This window comes from Crinia signifera, chromosome 11 (genome assembly GCF_055691185.1).
Source record: "Crinia signifera chromosome 11, ASM5569118v1, whole genome shotgun sequence".
Lineage (NCBI taxonomy): Eukaryota > Metazoa > Chordata > Amphibia > Anura > Myobatrachidae > Crinia > Crinia signifera.
The window spans coordinates 32,911,227-32,932,340 of NC_139227.1; the positions used below are offsets into that span (position 1 = coordinate 32,911,227).

General features: G+C 47.5%; 1 protein-coding gene across 1 annotated transcript in view; it reads left to right on the forward strand.

The window, feature by feature from the left end:
- The window catches only part of WFDC1 (WAP four-disulfide core domain 1), a 126,313-nt gene that overhangs the window by 23,909 nt on the left and 81,290 nt on the right, over window positions 1-21,114 (forward strand). The gene's annotated exons all lie outside the window — the stretch shown is intronic.

The window sequence follows — 21,114 nt, forward strand, 5'->3', positions numbered from 1 at the left end:
GAGACAACAAATTCTGGGTAGCAGGTAAACCTGTAAAACTGGTGAGCTATACGTGAGTATAAATTCCCGACATCGTCAGGACAGAGCCAGATATCATCGGGAAGCTCAGACAAAGCCGGGAAATTTCAGTAATACATCTGTAGATCTTTCAGTATGTTTAGCCTGTATGCGTGGTTGTATTACAGAGACCAAATATATCACCTGGGTGCAGCAATGAACCCCGTACAGAAATGATTGGATGGCCCGGTGGCTGTTGTACATTTTTGTGTACTTTTGGAAGTGTATATAAAAGTGATTTAATGTAACACTGGATTGTGAGTGTTTTTTTGTAGCACCTCATCAATAATGCCGCAATCTATGGCTTGTTTAATGATAGCACCCAGTTCTTTTTTGAAAATAGACAATGGATCCGCTGGTAAGTAATCTTCATTACTTTGAATAACAGTAGAATAGCCATCCATAGGATGGATTATAATCTCTTCATGTTTTCCTAGATCACGTAAAGCAATATCTACTCTAGCTGATAACTTGTTATATAAAGCAGGATTCGGTATAACGGGATACTACATACTATATCCCGGCGGTGGGAATCAGTCAACAGACCGAAAGTGAGCTAATGCTCTCCCCCCACCACCCGAACTCGCCCTGCTTGTAGCCTAACCCTAACTCTCCCTCCCAGCAGCCTAAACCCAGTGGTGCTGAGAGGGGGTACTTTTTACCTGGGCCCGGGTCCTGCTCCCCCCTCCCCCATAGCAAAGAGCTAGGCAGTGGGGACGGGAGGGAGAAGATCGTCTGCCGCTGCAGCATAGCCTCTCTCCCCAGCTCACATGCTGTTCAGTGCTGAGCTGGGGAGGGAGAGAGAGGCAGCGGAAGCCTGCCCTCTCCATTCCTTTGCGGGTGTGCGATCACACCAGCGCCGGCTCGCACAAGTTAGGGAATTTATTTTCTTCAGGGGGTGTGGCCACACCCTCGCCCAGTAACCACGGCCCTCCAGGTAGCCATGCCACATTAATTTTACCAGGGCACGGCTACCCTGTCGGTGCCCCTGCCTAACCCTAACCAGTGCGTAACTTTAATCTCCATAACCCGCTGTCTAAACCTTACCCCACAGCCTATACCTAACCTCTCCACCCCCCACAGCCTAACCCTAATCTCCATAACCCGCTGTCTAAACCCAACCCCCCTACCCCACAGCTGATACCAAACCTCCCCATCCCCCACAGCCTAACCCTAATCTCCATAACCCACTGTCTAAACCTAACCTCACCTTCCCCCGCAGCCTAACCCTAATCTCCATAACCCACTGTCTAAACCTAACCTCACCTTCCCATGCCTGACCCTAACTGGTCCCAGCATACTTATGTTCAGGTGCCAGCTGTTGGTATTCCAGCGCCGGTGTATCTTTTATTTGTACACGCTTTGATACATATGTCCCTCACTATCTACATAAATACCCCAGCGCCAGGGTCTCCTCTCTCCTGCCCACATTAGGCAGGCCACAGACTGTGAGTTATGTAGTGGAAGGAGCAGGGTCCCCAGCACAAAGTAGGGATGTGCGGCTTCTGTCACACTGATACTGAAGTCACAGACTGAGAGTTATATAGTGGAAGGAGCAGGGTTCCGAGCAGTGCAGAGTAGTGATGTCAGGTTCCTGTCCCACTGATACTGAAGCCACAGACTGTGAGTTATGTAGTGGAAGGAGCAGGGTCCCCAGCAGCACAGAGTAGGGATGTGAGACTTCTGTCACACTGATACTGAAGTCACAGACTGAGTTATATAGTGGAAGGAGCAGGGTCCCCAGCAGTGCAGAGTAGTGATGTCAGGTTCCTGTCACACTGATACTGAAGCCACAGACTGTGAGTTATGTAGTGGAAGGAGCAGGGTCCCCAGCACAAAGTAGGGATGTGCGGCTTCTGTCACACTGATACTGAAGTCACAGACTGAGAGTTATATAGTGGAAGGAGCAGGGTCCCGAGCAGTGCAGAGTAGTGATGTCCGGTTCCTGTCACACTGATACTGAAGCCACAGACTGTGAGTTATGTAGTGGAAGGAGCAGGGTCCCCAGCAGCACAGAGTAGGGATGTGAGGCTTCTGTCACACTGATACTGAAGTCACAGACTGTGAGTTATATAGTGGAAGGAGCAGGGTCCCCAGCAGTGCAGAGGAGTGATGTCAGGTTCCTGTCACACTGATACTGAAGCCACAGACTGTGAGTTATGTAGTGGAAGGAGCAGGGCCCCCAGCAGTGCAGAGTAGGGATGTGAGGCTTCTGTCACACTGATACTGAAGTCACAGACTGAGAGTTATATAGTGGAAGAAGCAGGGTCCCCAGCAGTGCAGAGTAGTGATGTCAGTCCTGTCACACTGATACTGAAGCCACAGACTGTGAGTTATGTAGTGGAAGGAGCAGGGTCCCCAGCAGCACAGAGTAGGGATGTGAGGCTTCTGTCACACTGATACTGAAGTCACAGACTGTGAGTTATGTAGTGGATGGAGCAGGGTCCCCAGCAGCACAGAGTAGGGATGTGAGGCTCCTGTCACACTGATACTGAAGTCACAGACTGTGAGTTATGTAGTGGATGGAGCAGTATTCCCAGCAGCACAGAGTAGTGATGTCAGGCTCCTGTCACACTGATACAGGTAGCTACAGACTGAGAGTTATATAGTGGAAGGAGCAGGGTCCCCAGCAGCACAGAGTAGGGATGTGAGGCTTCTGTCACACTGATACTGAAGTCACAGACTGTGAGTTATGTAGTGGAAGGAACAGGGTCCCCAGCACAGAGTAGGGATGTCAAGTTCCTGTCACACTGATACTGAAGTCACAGACTGTGAGTTATGTAGTGGATGGAGCAGTATTCCCAGCAGCACAGAGTAGTGATGTCAGGCTCCTGTCACACTGATACAGGTAGCTACAGACTGAGAGTTATATAGTGGAAGGAGCAGGGTCCCCAGCAGCACAGAGTAGGGATGTGAGGCTTCTGTCACACTGATACTGAAGTCACAGACTGTGAGTTATGTAGTGGAAGGAACAGGGTCCCCAGCACAGAGTAGGGATGTCAAGTTCCTGTCACACTGATACTGAAGTCACAGACTGTGAGTTATATATTGGAAGGAGCAGGGTCCCCAGCAGCACAGAGTAGGGATGTGAGGCTCCTGTCACATTGATACTGGAAGACAGAGACTGATCATGGATTGCAGCAACAAATCTACATTTTTCACATTTTATATGTGTCACTGGGAGAAATACTTCTGTTCATACTCTTACAATTTGCATCATTATTATTTGTAAATAGTACTATGCAGTGCAATAAAAGTCTCTCCTATACACAGCTGCAGTGTTTTGGAAGTCGGGATTGTGTGTTTGGTGTATCGTATGCTGCAGATACCGGAGGTGTTAGCTATTACTAACTCTCCGTCACATCATCGTACAAGAGTCTATAGAATGTGACAGCTCCAACCATTGTGTTATGTGACCGAGTCATAGATAGTGGGATGGCTGAGCACCGTAGAGCTGACTTCTAATGTAGAAATATTTCTTCCAACTTGGGCTCAAACCAATGAAGTATCTACTGTGTTGTGTACGCGCCAAAAGAGGCTTATTCCGGCAGCGCCTCTCGGAACGTTCCATAATATGATGCAGCCTGAGAGCGCAGAGCGCAGAGCAGATTTCATTTCCAATTAGGTTTAGCAGCAGGCGAGAGGGGAAATATGCATCTGAAAGCTGGGGAAGTATAGGGTGGGAGGGGGGGGGATGTATTACAGGAACACTAAGGAGTGAGTGATGAATTCCGCTGATATCCCAAATATCAGACGTCCTGGCGGTGATGCTCTGTGTATGGCTGTATGCGCTGACCTATGCCCCTATACGGGATATGGTCGCTAGGTCGACACTATAAAGGCCGACATACATTAGGTCGACACGGAATAGGTCGACACATAAAATAGGTCTAAATGGCTTAGGTCGACAGGGTCAGAAGGTCGACACAAGCCATTAGGTCGACAATGGGAAGGTCGACAGTCAAAAGGTTGACATGAGTTTTTCGCGTTTATTTTTGTGCCGACAGGTGGTATTTCATGCCTTACCAACCACTAGGGCAGGGCTGGGCAACACCGGCCCTCCAGATGTTAATGAACTACACGTCCCAGGATGCTTTGCATTCGTTTTGCTATGTTGCCATGCTGAAACTGATGCAAGGCATGCTGGGATGTGTAGTTCATCCACATCTGGAGGGCCGCTGTTGCCCAGCCCTGCACTAGGGCGTGGTGGGAGAATATAATAGTGTTCCGGCCTCAGTGAGCCGTGTGAGGGGGCCGCGGTACACTGATACGGTGTCCATGTCAAAATTCGGGACAAAAAAAAAAGTGAAAAACTCATGTCGACCTTTTGACTGTCACCCTATTGCTTGTGTCAGTCGACTTTAGCCATGTTGACTTATTTCATGTGTCGACCTAAGCCCTTCATACAGTCCACCCAATGACCAATACCCCCTATACATAGCCAGATGCCAGATGATCCACTAGTCAACATGTGGACACTGCGGAGCCGGGATAACCCCTTTTCTATGAAGTAACTTCATCAATATTGTCAGAAGCTCATCTATTAGATGATTGGATGGTGTAGAGGGATGGGGTATCAAGTGTGTGTGTGTGTGGGGGGGGGGCACATGGGGTGAGATGTTTGTAGGAAGCTCCATATGCAGGTTGTGAAGGGTATTTTCGCCCCCCTTCTAACCCTGTCAGTGGCATAAATGGGGCAAATGTTCCAAACCTAAAAACAACCCTTCTTGGTTCGTGTCCTGGCAGTGCCTTGGGCATACTAACCTACTTCCTGCACAAAGTCTGATATCATCAAGCCTCACCCCCATTGCAGCCACATGCTTCGATTCACTGATCTGAAAGGAAATATAGGTTAAAATGTCACAAAATTACGTGATCTGCATCATTTTTACATGTAATAAATCGCAAACTCCCAGGGGGCTGCAGGAGAACCAGGCAGTGGTGATTTGCAGGGCGGGCAGCGGCAGGGTCAGGGCAGCGGCAGGTTCTGGGCGGCAGGGTAGGAAGCCGCAGCAAAAAAATATTTTCAAAAGACTGGCCAATCAATGGCCGTCCAGATGGGAGGCCGATTATTGTCTGAAAGAATCTCTCAGCCAATCAGCTGCCAGACAGTCTTTTGAAATTATTTAAGTCTGTCGCTGACCGCTCCTGCACATAGGTGTGTGCCAGCAGTGCTTCGCTGCTGGCACACATCTACGGATTGTATCCAATACATTGTGGGTGCTAAAAAGCACCTGTGATGTGCCGCTGATGGGTCCGATCTGATAGATTGGACCTGCAACAGGTTCAATCTGTAGGGTCCTACCCGATGCACATGGGATCGCGCATTGGGTCGGATGGGATGTCACACATCCAATTTGGGCCGATTTCTTGACCCAATCCGTCCGGTTTGGGTGGCATCGCAGCTACTAATAGATCTAGCCCCTCCCTGGATGCTATTGAACCAAGTCTGCCACAGTCCCCACATGAGATGGGAGAACATAGTGTCTGGGGTGAATATAAAATAGTCTGTGAAATCCTTAGTATTCTTCAAGCAGAATTACAGGCATTTGGGAACGAGATTCGGTAATTCGCAGATCGCTCTGTAATGTTCCGTATTCATCCAGATAATCGGAGGCTCTGCTGAATTTAGGAACTTATTTGTTCCCTTAAATGTTTATAGAATGTGAAGTATCATTACAGTTATTATCTGAATTAGTAATTAATTATCTCTTGAAAGAGCCAGATTAAAGGCTCAGCGTGAAGTCTTGCAGATGTATTTTCATCTGGGCCTAGCTGGCAGCCTGGGCTAATATCATGTCAAGATACTGATTATCCTGCCAGCTCTTCATCCTCCCATCTGTTGTTCCTAGAAAGCTGGTTCTGTGCCATCATCTGCGGGGAAGCAGGATACTATCCCAGTATACTTCTTACTCTCATTTATATGACTGCATCAGCCACCTCGCATTAGGGGCACCTATCATCTGCACTGCGGAGGCTGCCATTTTGTTTGAGGAACCATGTTTGCTTTGGCTGGTCATCACGCTGTCTGGCGACATAGAACCGGGCAGACTTCCTCGGTTGGTATTGTGGCGGCACTACGTGAGCAATAGGCTCGCACTTACAGGATTGCCAGGGAAAGTATCGCTACTAAGTGCCAGTAAGATGATCCATTAAATCCATTGATTTAAAGGACCAAGGGAAAACTCTCATTTAGGATTTTTGTCCTTAGATTAACAGGTCCCGGTATCACAGCTTATTGTTTCTTCCTACCTTTGTAGTTTCTGCTTAACACAAACCCCCTTTGCTTTCTACATCAATAGCTTACAGATCTATTATATTACTAAACGCTGTAGTGATCTGCAGAACATGGGGCGTTATTCTGGTTGCCACTCATGCACAAGGGCAACTCCCTCACAAGGGTTTACGACACACATTCTCAGGGCAGGGGGAACCTCCCACATTAGAGTTATGCAGAACATTGCTCTGTTCCATCAACCGCCAGACAGATACATAGTGATATATTCTGCAGATTATTACATTACTGACCTCGTTAGAGTTAGGCTGTGTACACACGGGGGCGATTTTGTCTAATATCGCAGGCAATATGATCACTGAGCTACCATATTGCCCGCAATGGGAGTGTGCACCGGCGATATATCACCGGGTGCGCGCTCCCGTTTTCTCCCCCGTAGTGATCGCTGGTCGCAGGACATGCTCCTGCGACCAGCTGATTTCCACTGCCGGGCTCCCCCGGAAGTTTCTTTTGCATCAGCGACCATCTCTGGTCGCTGAAGCAAACGGGACACTGAGCGATATATCGCTCATCTCGAGCGATATATAGCTCAGCGATATATCCCCTCATGTGTACGGGGCTTTATGCAGAACATTGCTCTGTTCCATCAACCCCCAGACAGATACATAGTGATATATTCTGCAGATTATCACATTACTGACCTCATTAGAATTATGCAGAACATTGCTCTGTTCCATCAACCGCCAGACAGATACATAGTGATATATTCTGCAGATTATCACATTACTGACCTCGTTAGAGTTATGCAGAACATTGCTCTGTCCCATCTACGCCCAGACAGATTCATAGGGGAAAATGTAATAAGATGGGAGTTCTGTTTCACATGGGATGTTAACTTGCTGTGGGCAACCAACCAGATTCTATCTATTATCTTTCAGAAGGTGCTAAATAAATAAGTAGTAGCTTTTGATTGGTTGCCCATAGCAACATCCCATGTGACATAGACGTCCCCTTTGTGATCATTTCTGCATATTATTGCATTACTGACCTCTAGAGTTGCGCAGAATATTGCTCTGTTACATTTATCCTGACAGAGACATTGCAACACTGAGGAAGCCCAGGGTACTTGTGTAGTATCACCGCTCCCATCGCATGCCATATGTAGTGGCATGCGATGGCATGCGATGCGATTTTACCATGGTTTTATGCATTTTTGATAAAAATCGCATCGCATCGCATGCGATCTGATGCGATGTCATTTTTCAATGAAATTATGGACATGAGTTGAAATCATGTAAAATGCACCCCAAATGTAATTTTTCACACTGAACCACCCCCACTATCAACACCAACCCGAAGCGTGGCGAGCGCAGCGAGCCCGCGAGGGGTGGCGGTACGCGTATTACGACCTTTTCATACCCCCACTATCCACGTCGGTAGGGGCGGATTGGCCATTGTATCTACCGGGAACTTTCCCGGGAGGCCGACACTACAGAGAGGCCGCCGCTGCTGAAAGGTGCGCATGCGCACACTCACAGTCACGAATTTAGAGTGACAGCCTGGGACTGAGGCCGGGGCTGTTCAGCCGCTCTGCGGCAGGAGGCCTCGCCCACGGTGTGGGCCGACATCCTCATTGGTGGGTGGCTGCCGTCCATCATAGATAGTGGCCCCCCCCCGCCCGATATATCGAATGCTGTTTCCGATGGCCGCGAGTAACAGAGCAGAGTAATGCCCCTTTCAGACCGCACTTTAAAAACGGTATATTGCCGTTTTTTTACCGTTTTAAAACGGTAATGTGTGCGGTCTGAAAGGTGCAGGACCACTTAACCGGTTAGAAAAAAAAGTTTTTTCTAACCGGTTAAAATGCAGGGTCCTACCCGTTTCAGAACCGGTATTTTAGGCTCAAAATCGGTTCTGAAACGGTATTTAGGACCCAGCCAATGAGCTGGGTCCTAAATTCAGCACAGTGAATACTTAATGAGCGCTCATTAAGTATTCACAGCACTGGAGCCCCCCCGCGCGTGTCGACGCCCCCGCGCGCGTGTCGACGCCCCCCGTGCGTGTCGCCGCCCCCCCCGCGTGTCGGCGCCCCCCCCCCCGTGTCGACTTACCCCGTGCCGGTATCTCCGTTGTGGTTCCCGGCACTGCAGCTCAGTATGCTCGGAAAGCACTTATGAAAAAAGTGTCTTTCAGAAAATGGCTGCCCCCATACGAAAGACAGTTTTTTTAAACAGGGTTTCCTATGGGGCAGCCATTTTCTGGAAGACACTTTTTTCATAAGTGCTTTCCGAGCATACTGAGCTGCAGTGCCGGGATCCACAACGGAGGTACCGGCACGGGGTAAGTCGACACGGGGGGGGGGGGGGGGGGGGGCGCCGACACGCGGGGGGTGGGGGGCTGGGGGTGTGGGGGCGTCGACATGCGCGGGGGGCGTCGACATGCGCGGGGGGCGTCGACATGCGCGGGGGGGGGGCGTCGACATGCTCTCGGTCGACACGCGCGAGGGGGGGGGAGCTGCACGGAGGGGAGGGCTGAAGGCTGCACTGGCTTTGACCCTGTATTTGGAAAGTTTCCAAAAACGGGTCTGCCAGTGTCAAAAAATCGGCACTTAAACGGTAATATACCGTTTAAGTGCTGCGGTGTGAAAGGGGTTTTATCTGGCAGACCCGTTTTTGGAAACGTTTCCAAATACAGGGTCAAAGCCAGTTATGCGGTCTGAAAGCAGCATAACAGTGAGCTGCTGCAGCTGCATTGAGCTGCAGATACAGCCACTGACAGGCAGGGGGAGCACCTCTCAGACTGATGACGTCAGCCTGAGAGGGGAGAGAGACGAGGAGCAGCAGCGCTGTGGCTGGGCTGCAGTATTCAGAAAGAATCATGTAAGTCACACTGTGGGCTCTGGGGATGCCAACACTGGTCGGCAACCCTTAGGGAATGATCAAAGTACACTGGTGGTGGGGGCCGCCGGGGGTGGGGGGGGGGGGGGGCAGGGAGGGAGGGGAGAGAGAGATTCTGTGTATATGTGCCATGCCTGCATATGGGCGGGAAGGGGGTCTGTGACTGGCTTGCTGTCTGCATTAGGGCAGACAGACTCACTGTGACAACTCAGATCCCCCTCCAGCTCAGCCCCCCCATAGGCAGACATGTGACATATTCAGACCCCCCCCCCCCCCCCATAGGCATATCAGACATAAAATGTCTGCCTATGGGGTGGGGGGAGAATGAGCTGTGCTGTGCTGGAGGGATGTGACATGTCTGTCTATAGGGGCTGTGCTGGAGGGGTATGTGACATGTCTGCCTATGGGGTGGGGGTGGGGGCTGTGCTGGAGGGCCTGTGGCATGTGAATATGTGAGTCTGCATATTTGTGGGGGGGGGGGGGGGGCTGTGCTGGAGGGGGATCTGATTATGTGACATGTGTGCCTAGGGTACAGCTGACCCAGGCCCCTGCGTTCTCAGGGGCCCCAAAGCATGGCTGCGGCGATGATGCACTCAGCCGCCTACACAGCATTCTACTCAGCCGACCGCCCACTCAACCCTCCTGCCGTGCAAGTTCCTTCACCCACCACCCAGCCACACTGTGGGCATTACATGTATAGGCGTCATTACTACTGCGGGCATTATGTGTATAAGTAGTGTTACTACTGCGGGCATTATGTGTATAAGTATCGTTACTACTGTGGGCATTATGTGTATAAGTAGTGTTACTACTGTTGGCGTTATGTGTATAAGCATTGTTACTACTGTGGGCATTACGTGTATAAGTATCGTTACTACTGCTGCCATTATGTGTATAAGTATCGTTACTACTGTGGGCATTACGTGTATAAGTATCGTTACTACTGCTGCCATTATGTGTATAAGTATCGTTACTACTGCGGGCGTTATGTGTATAAGTATCGTTACTACTGCGGGCGTTATGTGTATAAATATCGTTACTACTGCGGGCGTTATGTGTACAAGCGTCGTTACTACTGTGGGCATTATGTGTATAAGTATCTTTACTACTGTGGGCATTATGTGTATAAGTATCGTTACTACTGTGGGCATTACGTGTATAAGAATGGTTACTACTGTGGGCGTTATGTGTATAAGTATCGTTACTACTGCGGGTGTTATGTGTATAAGTATCGTTACTACTGCTGGTGTTATGTGTATAAGCATTGTTACTACTGTGGGCATTACGTGTATAAGTATCATTACTACTGCGGGTGTTATGTGTATAAGCGTTGTTACTACTGTGGGCATTACGTGTATAAGTATCGTTACTACTGCGGGTGTTATGTGTATAAGCGTGGTTACTACTGTGGGCATTATGTGTATAAGTATCGTTACTACTGCGGGTGTTATGTGTATAAGCGTTGTTACTACTGTGTGCGTTACGTGTATAAGTATATGCCCAAATGTTATTTTATATTATTTATTGTTACACAATAAATTGTATATTGGACATTTATTCTGCTCAATATTTTTTTTCATTGATATGTAACCAATTATTTGGAAACCCCCCTTTTAAAATCCTGTTTGCCACTGCCTATACCTTGTTATACCCTTTTTACACCAAAACGCCGGGTCGCACCCGGCTTTTTTAGACCCAGGTTCAAGCTGGGTGCGACCCGGCGTTTAGTGCAATTTACACCGGGCGGACAGCCCGGCCCGCCCCCTCCCCTCCTCTTCCGGTGCTTGGAGATGACAGGATGATGTCAGCTCCAAGCGCCAATCACCGCCGCCGCCGGACCGGAACGCTGCTGGGGGCAGCCCAGCACTAAGGTAAGCTGCTGGGCTGCCCCCCAGCCCCCGCGCGCAGCCCCCCGCCGTCGCACAGGAGGTGAATGGATGCCACACACAGGCATCCGTTCACCTCCCCCGCCCCCGCTGCTGTCTGCAGGGTATTGCAGACAGCAGCGCCGGCTGTCAGTGTCAGGCTGACAACCCGTCCAACCTGTGGACGCAGGTTGGACGTTCCCCATTCATGTCATCCGACCCGGCGTTCCCATTTACACCGCCCTCTACCCAGGTCCTAGCCGTGTTCTACCCAGGTCAGGACCTGGGTAGAAGTCCCGTGTAAAGGGACACGGCGTTAGGGATTTACACCGCCGAAGATCCGGGTCTGACCCGCCGCTGACCCGGATTTTTCGGCGGTGTAAAAGGGGTATTAGTAAGCAGCGCTGCAGCAGTACACAGCATCAGTGTCTGCTCTGATGCACTGCAGCACTAAATTAGTGATAATAAATAATTGTGCTGTACGTCCCAATATTTTTATTTCATTTATTTACCATTTTTTAAATACGTTCTTGGAAGTGGCATATTAAATAATATGGGACGAGGAACTTTTGACACTCAAGCTTTTGTTGAAATACACATAACAACATGTCAGTTTTGCTATTAAAACTGTTGCAAGGCATGCTGGAATGTGTAGTTCAACAGCTGGAGTGCCAAAGGTTCCTCACTCATACTGTATATTCCAAAATGTTTTCCTTTGATAGGGCCTGGGCCAATTATCATTACTGTGGGTGTTAGAGTCAGAGGAGAGTGCAAAATACCTATATGCCCTATATATCCTGTCTCTGCAGATGGGGGCCCCTTCAAAACCTTGCTATGGGGCCCGAAAAAGTTCTGGTTACGGCCTTGGGCTGCCCCTTCCAAAAATGTCTGCTGGTCATAGAGGAGGGCTGCAGCGTATGGCAAGCCGCAGCAACTTCTACTCCCATGTGCCTTTGTGGAGTCAGTCTGTCTTCAGGCACTGAGCAACAGCCACCACCCTCCTATATCCAGTCTCCACCGCAGAACACCAAGCTCAGACCCCAGAGCTGTAATCCCCCTGGGCAACAAGCATGTAACACCCCCCCCCATGGCAAGGAGTATAAATACCCTGACATCAATCATGTAATCCCCTGGGAATGAGGATGTATATCCTGGCAACAAGCATGCAACCCCTGACATTGCATATGTAGCCCCTAATATTGAGCATGTAGGTAAGTGGCCCTTATGTGGCATAATATGTGATGAGCATTACAGTGTATGGTATAATGTGTAGTGGGCATTATGGCATGTTGTATCGTATGTAAGGGGCATTTTTGTGTGTGGCATAATGTGTAATAGCATTACAGTGTGTGGTGTGATGTGTAATGGAAATCATGGTGTGTGAATGTGTAATGAGCATTACAGTGTGTGAATGTATAATGGGCACTAGTGTGTAATGGGCTTTAAATTTGAAGTAAACAAAACAAGCCACAATGTGTTGTTTTTTTTTGTGTGTGTTTGGGGGCCCAAACCATATTTTTGAACCTGGGCCCACAACTCGCTTGTTCCGCCTCTGGGGGGACCAGTGCAGTGGATAGCGCTGCTGCATGCGGCGTGGACGGCTGCTGATCGGCAATGGCCGGGGACACATTTTTATTTTATTTTATATAACATACATGGCCTGGAGAGGAGGCAGGACAGTAGCCGCTTGGAGAGAGGCCGCATCCATTAGCAGGCAGGGCACTGTTCGCCGGGGAGTGCACTGGGAGGAGGCGGGGCAGCGGACTCTGGAGTGACAGTCTCACTCTGAGTCTGTGATTGTATGTGTGTTGGGACGTCATGACGTCACTGCGCACATTACAAGAGGCGCAAACTGTGCTGGGGCAGGGTGGGAGGATCAGAACGGAAGAAGCCTGTGTTGCGCAGCAGTTGGAGTCCTCAGTTGTGGCTCCTGCTCCCCTGAGTCCGCTCACAGCAGCAGAAGACTGCTCTCAGCAGTCCAATGGCTGTGGCATCAACTAACTGTGCACTAGCATGAGGGAGGGATGGGATCAATAGGAACAGTGTATGCATGCATGTATGTATGTATGTATGTATGTATGTATGTATGAGAGTTGCGGTGTTGTATGTAAGACAGCGGTTTATGTATGAGATTGGTGTGTGTATGAGAGTGGCAGTGTATGTATTAGAACGGTGTGTGTATGTATGTATGTATGTATGAGAGTTGCGGTGTTGTATGTAAGACAGCGGTGTATGTATGAGATTGGTGTGTGTATGTGAGCGGCAGTGTATGTATTAGAACGGTGTATGTATGTATGAGAGTTGCGGTGTTGTATGTAAGACAGCGGTGTATGTATGAGATTGATGTGTGTATGAGAGTGGCAGTGTACAGATGGGGCAGGTCCCATCCTTGCTGGCGGGTCGCCAGAACGTACGCGCTGGCGACCCGCCAGCAGCCACGCCAGCGAGGAGACTGAGACGCGCATGCGTCTCACGCGCACGCGCGTCTCAGTCTACGTCGCTAGCGCGACGGAAACCCTGTCCGTCTCCGCCTCAGGGAGACGGACAGGGTTAGGGGGGGGTTAGGGGGGGTGCGGGCAGGCGGCGGGGACCCCGGGTTACCGCCGGCAAGCCGGCGGGGACCCGGGGAAACGTATGGAAGCGTCGTCGGAAGGGGACGCGCGCGCCTCTCGTGCGCGCGCGTCCCCTTCTCACCATCGCCATGGCGATGGCGGCTGGCGACGCCAGCGCCATCCCCTGCCAAGATGGGAGAAGACCCATCTGTATGTATTAGAACGGTGTATGTATGAGAGTTGCGGTGTTGTATGTAAGACAGCGGTGTATGTATTAGATTGGTGTGTGTATGAGAGTGGCGGTGTATGCATGCATGTATGTATGTAGGAGAGTTGCGGTGTTGTATGTAAGACAGTGGTGTATGTATGAGATTGGTGTGTGTATGAGAGTGGCAGTGTATGTAGTAGAACGGTGTATGTATGTATGAGAGTGGCGGTGTTGTATGTAAGACAGCGGTTTATGTATGAGATTGGTGTGTGTATGAGAGTGGCTATGTATGTATGTATGTATGTATGTATGAGAGTGGTGGTGTATGTATGTATATATGAGAGTGGCGGTGTATGTATGTATGTATGTATGAGAGTGGCGGTGTATGTATGTATGTATGAGAGTGGCGGTGTATGTATGTATGGTGAAGAGTGGCGGAGTATGTATGAGAGCGATGTATGTTTTAATACAGGATTACGGTTAAAAAAAAGTCTGCAGTAAGTTGCTTTGTGGACTAGCATTAAAATCATCGGTAACACTAACAACGGTTCTTGTACGGCACTAGCCATAGTGCCGTAGTGTAGTTGTTAGTTGGGGGGTCTGGCACCAGCAAGCCTGGCAGGCCATTGTTGCATGTGGTATACTATGTAATGGGTGTGTGACGTGTCATAGGCATTATGGTGTGATTTTTTTGGGGAGCGCCTGTGACGCGCACTATCCCAGGTGTCCCTGCTTTACAAAAATGGGCGGTATTCAATGTGAATACCAGCGACGTGCAGCGAATCCTGTTTAGGATTCGCTGCACATTCGCCACTGCCCACCACGTTCCGGAGCCTCGACGGCTCCGGTATTCAACGAGTCAGGGGCTCACTGCCCCTGACTGGCGAATTTGTGCTCCTGCGGCAATGCCACAGGGAGCCTTAGGACGGTGGCAGGCAGGGAGATGGAAGTCTCTCTGCCTGCCCCAGAGCGTATGTGGGGGGGAGGTGGGCTCCCCGGGTGCCAGGCAGCACAAGCTGCCCCCCGGGGGTGCCAGCAGGGGACTGGGTATATTCACTACACCCGATAACGATCGGGTGCAGTGAATATATGAATATCTAATGAGCGGCTCGGCTCCGGCGCCCCCTGCTGGCTGCTGTGTAAAAAAAAAAAATAATATATATATATTTTTTTTTTATTAAATATATATTCATGTGCTTACAGCACATGAATAAAAATAGCATGCCCCTCCAAATGTAAAAATCAAAACACTTTATTTTAAAAGTTCACATTCCACTTCACCATAAAAAGATAGCGATTGCTACTCGGTGAATCATGGCGAAAAAAACCTTGAAATGCATTCGCCATCTGCTCATTGAATAGGGTGATTCACCGTTTTTGTCAAAAATTCGCCAAACAGCACAAATTCGTCATAAAAACATGGCGAATCAGGCTCATTGAATACCGCCCAACGTGTAAAGCCCTGACATGATGTGTAATGTGCATTACGGGGTGTGGCATTCGTTTTGCCTGTCAACAATTTATCTAAGTATAGTGATGTAATAATCCCGCCTGATGTAATGTTGGCTCCACCCCTTATTGATTTGTTGCCACCCACATGAGGCCACTTTCAGAAATTTTCCAGGGCCACTTTTAGTTCCCAATCCGCCCCTGCACGTCGGCGTGGAGTTGAGAATAGAAAGTGTGGCGAACGCAGCGAGCCACCGGGCCCGAAGCGTGGCGAGCGCACGCGGATACCTTCACAGGTATCCGTGTCCCCTCGCGGGCTTCACAGGTATCTGTGTCACCTCGCGGGGCTCGGTGGCTCGCTGCGCTCGCCTCACTTTCTATTCTCAACTCCATGCCGACGTGGATAGTGGGGTTATGAAAAGGTCATAGGACGCGTACCGCCGCCGCTCGCCATGCTTTGGGTTGGCGTTGATAGTGGGGGTGGTACAGTGTGAAAAATGACATTTGGGGTGCATTTTACATGATTTCAACTCATGTCCATAATTTCAGTGAAAAATTACATCGCATTGCATGCGATGCGATGCAATGCGATTTTTCCCTGTACGATGCCCATCGTGGGAGCCGTGATACTACACAAGTACCAATTCTTCCTTTTGTATTTAATGTTTGTTGTCCACTGAATGAATATTTGTTATTACTGACAGGGGTGAGACGTAATCCCGCAGGTGTAAACTACCAGGAGACCCTTATTTGTGCACAGAAACCCCCTGAATTAATAATCATTATCTCTGACAGGGGCGAGACATAATCCCGCAGGTGTAAACTACCAGGAGACCCTTATTTGTGCAGCTGAAATTGTGGTGAATGTAGAAGCAGAAAGGACACTTTGTCAATCAGACATCACTCTCCAGAGAGCGACTGAGGAGGTGAGAAAATCACTGCACTCATTTGGCTGCTCAGTCCTGGACCATGTTATAACTTATTAGCAATAACCCTCCTCGGGGATGGTGGCAGAGATAAGGTTATACAAGAAGATGCGGAAGTCTCCAATATAATCTACCATAGCCACGTAGTATACGGTCGTTTGGTCAACACATTGAAGGTCAACATGGCCTTAGGTTGACACCTGAAAAGGTCGACATGGGCTTAGCTTGACAGGGTTATTAGGTTGATACAAGAATTAGGTCAATATGGGGAAGTTTCACATTCAAAAGGTTGACATAGGTTTTTCACAGGGTTTTTTGGCTGACTTGTGCCTACAGGCAATATTTCATGCCCTACCTCCACGACTAGGGCATGGAGGGAGGAAAGAATAGTGTGCCGAGTGCAGCAAAACATGCGGGGGGGGGGGGGGATGCGGTGCATCAATACAGTGTACATGTTGACTGTGTCGACAATCTGCACAAATGTGCAAAACCCATGTTGACATTTTGACTGTCAACCTTCCCCATGTCAACCTACTGCTTGTGTTGACCTAATGACCCTGTTGACCTAAAGCCATGTTGACCTTTTAAGGTGTTGATCTAAGGCCATGTCGACCTTCAGTGGTCAACCCAATGCATGTTGACCATCCTGCGGTCGACCCTATGACCCATACCAGGCCACGTGATAATATCTGTGTAATGCACTTTCTGTGAGTTATTTACCATAGCCACGTGATAATATCTGTGTAATGCACTTTCTGTGAGTTACCTACCATAGCCACGTGACAATATCTGTGTAATGCCCTTTCTGTGAGTTATTTACCATAGACATGTGATAATATCCGTGTAATACCCTTTCTGTGAATTATCTACTATAGCCACATGATAATATCTGTGTAATACACTTTCTGTGAGTTACCTACCATAGACACGTGATAATATCTGTAATACACTTTCTGTGAGTTACCTACCATAGCCACGTGATAACATCTGTGTAATACCCTTTCTGTGAGTTACCTACCATAGCCATGTGATAATATCTGTGTAATGCACTTTCTGTGAGTTACCTACCATAGCCACGTGATAATATCTGTGTAATGCACTTTCTGTGAGTTACCTACTATAGCCACGTGATAACATCTGTGTAATACCCTTTCTGTGAGTTACCTACCATAGCCATGTGATAATATCTGTGTAATGCACTTTCTGTGAGTTACCTACCATAGCCACGTGATAATATCTGTGTAATGCACTTTCTGTGCGTTACATACCATAGCCACGTGACAATATCTGTGTAATGCACTTTCTGTGAGTTACCTACCATAGCCACGTGATAATATCTGTGTAATGCACTTTCTGTGAGTTACCTACCATAGCCATGTGATAATATCCGTGTAATGCACTTTCTGTACATACCATAGCCACGTGATAATATCTGTGTAATACCCTTTCTGTGAGTTACCTACCATAGCCACGTGATAATATCTGTGTAATGCACTTTCTGTGAATTACATACCATAGCCACGTGATAATATCTGTGTAATGCACTTTCTGTGAGCTATCTACCATAGCCACGTGATAATATCTGTGTAATGCACTTTCTGTGAGTTACCTACCATAGCCACGTGATAATATCCGTGTAATGCACTATGTGTGAGTTACCTACCATAGCCACGTGATAATATCCGTGTAATGCACTTTCTGTACATACCATAGCCACGTGATAATATCTGTGTAATACCCTTTCTGTGAGTTACCTACCATAGACACGTGATAATAATACCTACCATAGCCACGTGATATTATCTGTGTAATGCACTTTCTGTGAGTTACCTACCATAGCCACGTGATAATATCTGTGTAATGCACTTTCTGTGTGTGAGTTACCTACCATAGCCACGTGATAATTTCTGTGTAATACACTTTCTGTGAGTTACCTACCATAGCCACGTGATAATATCTGTGTAATACCCTTTCTGCGAGTTACCTACCATAGCCACGTGATAATATCTGTGTAATGCACTTTCTGTGAGTTACATACCATAGCCACGTGATAATATCTGTGTAATGCACTTTCTGTGAGCTATCTACCATAGCCACGTGATAATATCTGTGTAATGCACTTTCTGTGAGTTACCTACCATAGCCACGTGATAATATCCGTGTAATGCACTATCTGTGAGTTACCTACCATAGCCACGTGATAATATCTGTGTAATGCACTTTCTGTGAGTTATCTACCATAGCCACGTGACAATATCTGTGTAATGCACTTTCTGTGAGTTATCTACCATAGCCACGTGATAATATCCGTGTAATGCACTTTCTGTACATACCATAGCCACGTGATAATATCTGTGTAATACCCTTTCTGCGAGTTATCTACCATAGCCACGTGATAATATCCGTGTAATGCACTTTCTGTACATACCATAGCCACGTGATAATATCTGTGTAATACCCTTTCTGTGAGTTACCTACCATAGACACGTGATAATATCTGTGTAATGCACTTTCTGTGAGTTATTTACCATAGCCACGTGACAATATCTGTGTAATGCACTTTCTGTGAGTTACCTACCATAGACACGTGATAATATCTGTGTAATGCACTTTCTGTGAGTTACCTACCATAGCCACGTGATAATATCTGTGTAATACACTTTCTGTGAGTTATCTACCATAGACATGTGATAATATCTGTGTAATGCACTTTCTGTGAGTTATCTACTATAGCCACTTGATAATATCTGTGTAATGCACTTTCTGTGAGTTACCTACCATAGCCACGTGATAATATCCATGTAATGCACTTTCTGTGCGTTACATACCATAGCCACGTGATAATATCTGTGTAATGCACTTTCTTTGAGTTACCTACCATAGCCACGTGATAATATCTGTGTACTACACTTTCTGTGAGTTATCTAACATAGACATGTGATAATATCTGTGTAATGCACTTTCTGTGAGTTATCTACTATAGCCACGTGATAATATCTGTGTAATGCCCTTTCTGTGAGTTACCTACCATAGCCACGTGATAATATCTGTGTAATGCACTTTCTGTCAGTTACCTACCATAGCCACGTGATAATATTTGTGTAATGCACTTTCTGTCAGTTACCTACCATAGCCACGTGATAATATCTGTGTAATGCACTTTCTGTGAGTTACCTACCATAGCCACGTGATAATATCCGTGTAATGCACTTTCTGTGCGTTACATACCATAGCCACGTGATAATTTCTGTGTAATACCCTTTCTGTGAGTTACCTACCATAGCCACGTGATAATATCCATGTAATGCACTTTCTGCGAGTTATCTACCATAGCCACGTGACAATATCTGTGTAATGCACTTTCTGTGCGTTACATACCATAGCCACGTGACAATATCCGTGTAATGCACTTTCTGTGAGTTATCTACCATAGCCACGTGATAATATCTGTGTAATGCACTTTCTGTGCATTACATACCATAGCCACATGACAATATCTGTGTAATGCACTTTCTGTGATTTACCTACCATAGCCACGTGATAATATCTGTGTAATGCACTTTCTGTGAGTTATTTACCATAGACATGTGATAATATCCGTGTAATACCCTTTCTGTGAGTTACCTACCATAGCCACGTGATAATATCCGTGTAATACCCTTTCTGTGAGTTACCTACCATAGCCACGTGATAATATCTGTGTAATGCACTTTCTGTGCGTTATTTACCATAGACATGAGATAATATCCGTGTAATACCCTTTCTGTGAGTTACATACCATAGGCCACGTGATAATATCCATGTAATGCACTTTCTGCGAGTTATCTACCATAGCCACGTGACAATATCTGTGTAATGCACTTTCTGTGCGTTACATACCATAGCCACGTGACAATATCTGTGTAATGCACTTTCTGTGCGTTACATCCCATAGCCACGTGACAATATCCGTGTAATGCACTTTCTGTGAGTTATCTACCATAGCCACGTGATAATATCTGTGTAATGCACTTTCTGTGCATTACATACCATAGCCACATGACAATATCTGTGTAATGCACTTTCTGTGATTTACCTACCATAGCCACGTGATAATATCTGTGTAATGCACTTTCTGTGAGTTATTTACCATAGACATGTGATAATATCCGTGTAATACCCTTTCTGTGCGTTACATACCATAGCCACGTGATAATTTCTGTGTAATACCCTTTCTGTGAGTTACCTACCATAGCCACGTGATAATATCCATGTAATGCACTTTCTGCGAGTTATCTACCATAGCCACGTGACAATATCTGTGTAATGCACTTTCTGTTGCGTTACATACCATAGCCACGTGACAATATCCGTGTAATGCACTTTCTGTGAGTTATCTACCATAGCCACGTGATAATATCTGTGTAATGCACTTTCTGTGCGTTACATACCATAGCCACGTGACAATATCTGTGTAATGCACTTTCTGTGAGTTACCTACCATAGCCACGTGATAATATCTGTGTAATGCACTTCCTGTGAGTTAATTTACATTAGACATGTGATAATATCCGTGTAATACCCTTTCTGTGAGTTACCTACCATAGCCACGCTGGTTGGGTCTGGTGCTGGATCTTAAAATACGGGGGACCCCTAGTCATTTTGTCCCCCCTATTTTGGGAACCAGCGCTGGACCTTGAACCTGGTGCTGGTTTCATTAAATCAAGGGAACCCCTATTTGTTTGTCCCTCTGATTTATGATACCAGCATCGGCTTTTTGAGCCCGGGCTGGTTATGCTTAGGAGGGGGGACCTCACACGGTTTTTTTTTTTTTGCCGCAAATCGCACCCTATAAAATAGTGTGGCCAATCCCGGGATCGGGATCGGCGGGATCCCGGGATTTGGCCAAAAAAGTCCGGGATTTCAATCCCGGGATTGGAGAATCT